Genomic DNA, 6000 nt, shown 5'->3' on the forward strand with positions numbered 1-6000 from the left:
CCAACCTCATTTCATCCGTTGATCTTCCCTCCACTGACTCCAAGGTGATAATCCCCCAACCCTGCACAACTCACATCCACCTCCTTCCCAAAATTCATCAACAGAACTGTGCTGGCAGACCCATTGTTTCTGCCTTGTTCCGTCTCACTGAAAACATTTCTTCCTACCTTGGCTCAGTCCTTGCCCACTTACATTTCAAATTCCTCTGCCTCTTCATGCTAGTTCCAGAATTTCCATTTTGCAGACTCTAGCAACCTCCTCTTTCCTATGAATGTGCAATCTCTTAACATGTCCAGCCTCTGCCAGGACAGTCTCAGGTCTCTCTGCTTCTTCCTGGAACAAAGACCTGAACTACTTCCATCTGCACCACCACCCTCTTCCGCTTGGCCAAGTTTGTCCTCACCCTGAACAACTTCTCTTTAACTCCTCTCACTTTCTTCAGGTCAGTGGTGTGGCCATGGGTACCCACATGGTCCCCAGTTATGCCTGTTTCTTTGTGGAGTACATGTTCCAGTCCTGTTCCAGCCCCCACCCACATAACTTTCTCTGATTATTTAATGATATCATCAGTGCTACTTTCCTCTCTCCTCCAGAATTGGAAACACTTATCAATTTTGCTTCCAATTTCCACCCCGCCGTCACCCTTACCTGTCTCTGACTCCTCCCTTTCCTTTCCTTCCGTTCTATGACATCTCTGTTTCTATTTCTGGGAATAGACCGGTCACCAATATCCATACAAACCCTCTGACAGCCGCAATTACCTTACATCCTTGCACCCTGTTTCCTGTAAAGACTCTATTCCATTCTTCTAGTTCCTCCATCTTCTTTTCATATGATCTGATGCCAACTTTGACAAGGGAGCCTCCAAAACGTCCACCTTCTTCCTCAACTAAGCATTCCCCAGCAACAATATCGACAGGGTCCTCAACCGGGTCCGACCCATCTCCCACACTTCAGCCTTCCCACCCTCTCTTTTCCCTTCACACAACAGCGATACAGTCCCCCTTATCCTTACCAGGCACCATAGCAGTTTTCACTTTCAGAGGATCATTAGCTGCCATTTCCATCACCAGCCAGACAGATGCCACCACCAGACACATATTCCCCTCCCCTCACTTGTCATCCTTCTGCAGCGACTGTTCCCTCTTGGACACCCTCATCCACACTTTCACAACAAACGATCCCTAGCCCCCAAAGCCCCACGGCACCTTCCCCTGCAACCACAGAAGATGTAACACCTGCCCATTTACCTCTAATCTCCTCAGTATCCAAGGGCCCAAATATATCTTCCAAGTGAAGCAGCATTTCACCTGCACTTCACATAGTCTAGTCTACTGCATTCACTCCTCTACACTGGGGAAATGAGTCATAGACTGGGTGACTGCTCTGCAGAACACTTGCGTTTTGTTCACAAAAAAGACCTGAGTTTCCAGTTACCTGCCACTTTAACACACCGCTGTGTTCCCTGGCCAACATCTCTGTCTCAGCCATGCTGCAATGCTCCAGTGAAGCTCAGCGCAAGTTGGAAGAACAGCTCCTCATTTTCCACTGGGGCCCTGCAGCCTTCTGGACTCAATATTGAGTTCAATAACTTTAGGCGTGAGCTCTGCCATGTCCTTACCCCTAGTCCCACACCCAGGCTTCTTTTTATCACAGTCTACTATTATGCATTACCTACTGTTAGCCATTAACAGTTCCCATTAACAGCTATTCACTGTCCTAGTCAGATCGTTATCCATTCCTTTGTCTGTCCACTTACTCTTCTCTCTCTTTGGGCTCTATCTCCATCTATCATTTACTTGTTACCCCATTTCCCCACTCTATCTTGTACATCTAAACTGACATTTTCCTAGCTACCATCAATTCTGAAGAAGGGTCATTCGATCCTTAACGTTAACTCTGATTCTCTCACAGATGCTGCCAGTCCTATTGAGCTTTTCCAGCAATTTCTATTTTTATCTCCAATTTACAGCATCTGGAGTTCTTTTGGTTTTTATATCCTCCATTGTGTTGTGTGACACATTCAGTGTACTAAATGAGACAGTTTTTGATTAGATATACCAGCTGAAGACTGGGCATCCATGAGGCAGTGTTAGCACAAACAGAACAACTCAAACACAATCTGCAACCTCATGACCCAGCACATCCATCACTATACCGTTACTGTCAAGCCAGGGGAGAAACCCTAGTTCATTCATAAGTGCAGGAGGGCATGCCAGAAGTAGGTATGCCTAAAAATGAAGTGTCAACCTCGACAACGCAGGACTACCTATGTAGTTACCATCAAGCAATACAGTTAAGTGACCCCACAACCAACAGATCAGATCTAAGCTCTGTGGCCCTGCCACATCCAGTCATGACTATTGTGAATAATTAAAATGGCTGGAGGAGGAGGATCCACAAGTCTTCCCATCCTAGAGGTAAGGGGGACCCAACATGTTGAAAAGGTAAGGACGACGCAACAATTTTCAGCCTGAAATGCCAATTTGAGGATCCATCTCATTTTTCTACAGAGCTCCCAGCATTAGTCTTCAACCAATATGATTCACTCAATGTGACAATGGGACGTTAGATGCCTTCAAGGCAGAGATTGACAAATTCTTGTTCTCACAAGGAATCAAGGGCTACAGGGAGAGTGCAGGGAAGTGGAGTTGAAATGCCCATCAGCCATGATTTAAATGGTGGAGTGGACTTGATGGGCCAAATGGCCTTACTTCCTCTCCAATGTCTTATGGTCTCATGGACTTATATTAAGAAATGGCAGAAGCCATTGGATACTACAAAGTCTGTTACAACATTTAACAATAATATGAAAGATCTGTGGTTTAGCACTCTCCACGCTCATGGCTGGGATCTTCAGGTACAGTTACAACACTGGCATCTGCCAACTGGTGGAAAGTTAGCCAGGTATGCCTTGTATGCAAAAAGCAGGACAAATAAATCCAGCCAATCAATCCAGTCAATCATCAGTAAAATGATGGAAAGGGCCATCCACAGCGCTATTAAGCAGCTCTTGTGATGCAGAATGAAGCCGACGGCGCGGTTTCAATTTCCACAGCAGCTGAAGTTTCCATGAAGGTCCCACCTTCTCAACGTCACCTCTTGCCTGAGATTAAACCAATACCAGTCATCTCTCTCTAAAACGAGAGCAGATAGATTGTTCTCTGGGTCTATGGTGACTTTACCCTGATTAACCAAGCTTAACTTCCTCAGCAATAACTAGCTCACCGATACCCTGTTTGGGTTTAGGCAAGGCTGCTCAGCTTGTAACCTTATTATAAACTTGGTTCAAACATGGACAAAAGAGCTGAATTCCACATCGATTGGCACAAATAAGGAAAAAATGTTTCTATTTCACTTACTGCCCTTACTACATATCCCTACATTCCTTTTCTTAACAAAAATCTAGCAACTTCAGTGTTGACAATTTTACATAATCCTGATGGACCTCTCAGAACAGAATTATGTCACTTGTGAGTTGAATTCTAAAATCTCCTGACTATACAGAGCTGACATCTTACCTTCTGACTCCACCAAACCATAGGTGCTCAGTGCTTAGGCACTACATTCAGAATCACTGATTATATCTCCACATATACAGGTTGTGTTAAGGTGGTATCTAATAGAGAGAAAGTGATTGCATCATGAAAGTTGTCCGGGTAGTAGAAGAGGGGCCACATTCCTCTTGATGTTTTTCCTTGTCGCTATGATGTCACCAAAAAGGGCAGGGAAAGGAGAGAGATAAGCATCAGTGGAAGAGCTGTATAGCGGCCATAACTCGCACAGAGCAGGGTATTAGACAAGCTATACACAGTGATTAAAAATGACAGATAACACATGCGTGACAGGAGCTCAAAAGAAAATAGAAGATAGATTCACCATGCAGTCAGTAGCCAGCAGCTTTCACCTCTGATGTATTCTGTTGGCTGATATGCCTGTCCAAAGAGTTTCAGGTTTCTCATTATATCAGACCAGAGCTTGGAGATCTCATGATTTCCAGCAGTTCTCTGTTGCTAATTGTGAACCATTTTCTGCTTGCTATGGAGAGTGTGAAACTTAACAACTTGAAGGCAACCCAGGTGTGGGTAAAACATTCTTTAACTGAGGCACTGGAATAACAGGTGTGTATTCACAATCAACCTGTTCAGAACACACTTCCTCCCACCCACCCTCCTGCAAAAATTCCATCCCCTATTCCCAATTCCTCCGCCTCCACCACATCTGCTCCCAGGATGAGGCATTCCACTCCCGCACATCGCAGATGTCCATGTTCTTCAAGGACCGCAACTTTTTCCCCGCAATGGTAGAGAACGCCCTTGACCGCGTCTCCTGCATTTCCCACAACACATCCCTCATACCCTGCGCCCGCCACAACCGCCCCCAGAGGAACCCCTCGTTCTCACATACCACCCCACCAACATCCGGATGCAACGCATCATCCTCCGACACTTCCGCCATCTACAATCCGACCCCACCACCCAAGACATTTTTCCATCCCCACCCCTGTCTGCTTTCCGGAGAGACCACTCTCTCCGCGACTCCCTTGTCCGCTCCACACTCCCCTCCAACCCCACCACACCCGGCACCTTCCCCTGCAACCGCAGGAAATGCTACACTTGCCCCCACACCTCCTTCCTCACCCTTATCCCAGGCTCCAAGATGACCTTCCATGTCAAGCAGATGTTCACCTGCACATCTGCCAATGTGGTATATTGTATCCATTGTACCCGGTGTGGCTTCCTCTACATTGGGGAAACCAAGCGGAGGCTTGGGGACCGCTTTGCAGAACACCTCCGCTCGCTTCGCAACAAACAACTGCACCTCCCAGTCATGAACCATTTTAACTCTCCCTCCCATTCCTCAGACGACATGTCCATCATGGGCCTCCTGCAGTGCCACAATGATGCCACCCGAAGGTTGCAAGAACAGCAACTCATATTCCGCTTGGGAACACTGCAGCCCAATGGTATCAATGTGGGCTTCACAAGCTTCAAAATCTCCCCTTCCCCCACTGCATCCCAAAACCAGCCCAGTTCTTCCCCTCCCCCCACTGCATCCCAAAACCAGCCCAGTTTGTCTCCGCTTCCCTAACCTGTTCTTCCTCTCACCCATTCCCTCCTCCCACCTCAAGCCGCACCTCCATTTCCTACCTACCACCTCCTCCCGCCTCCTTGACCTGTCCGTCTTCCCTGGACTGACCTATCCCCTCCCTACCTCCCCACCTATACTCTCCTCTTCTACCTATCTTCTTTTCTCTCCATCTTCGGTCCGCCTCTCCCTCTCTCCCTATTTATTCCAGAACTGTCTCCCCATCCCCCTCTCTGATGAAGGGTCTCGGCCCGAAACGTCAGCTTTTGAGCTTCTGAGATGCTGCTTGGCCTGCTGTGTTCATCCAGCTCCACACTTTGTTCAGAGATGTTATTGCTCACTGCTGGAGCAGGTAAGTTTTGTCTCCGGTTCTCTTGCTCCAGAGATAGGGACATTACCACTGAGCCACAAGCACTCCATTGGAATGGCAGGTAAATGAAAGGACTTAATACATATCAGGTGAGATTCTTCTAATTTTCCTTCAACTTTGGTGAAGAGTAGCGTTAACACTTGGAGGGAAAGGAAGGAGATGTTTCATTGTCCCTCAGGGACATTACAGAAAAGTCAAGGATGGTACAATAAAGGTAAGATGGGTCAAAAACTGCTTGTCCCATTATATGACATTGATGCAAAGCCCTAGTTAACCTGACTGTGTCATCAAGCTTCATCTGAGACTGAATAATCATCAAAGATTCATAAAAAGTGGCACTTATTGCCAAGGCTGTTTACTTACACAGAATCTACAGTGGCATTATCTTACCTGGTGTTAAATATTTATGGCTAAGTATTTGTGGTTTTCATTATTTAAAATGTTAATAAAAATTTCTATTTAAGCATCAGAGGCTTTGGGCTTCTAGTTCTGTTTTAATAACCTCAGAAATACTTGATTTTATTTTTCAAATTCTTTCTTGC

This window comes from Stegostoma tigrinum, chromosome 9, assembly GCF_030684315.1.
Source record: "Stegostoma tigrinum isolate sSteTig4 chromosome 9, sSteTig4.hap1, whole genome shotgun sequence".
NCBI classification, from domain to species: domain Eukaryota; kingdom Metazoa; phylum Chordata; class Chondrichthyes; order Orectolobiformes; family Stegostomatidae; genus Stegostoma; species Stegostoma tigrinum.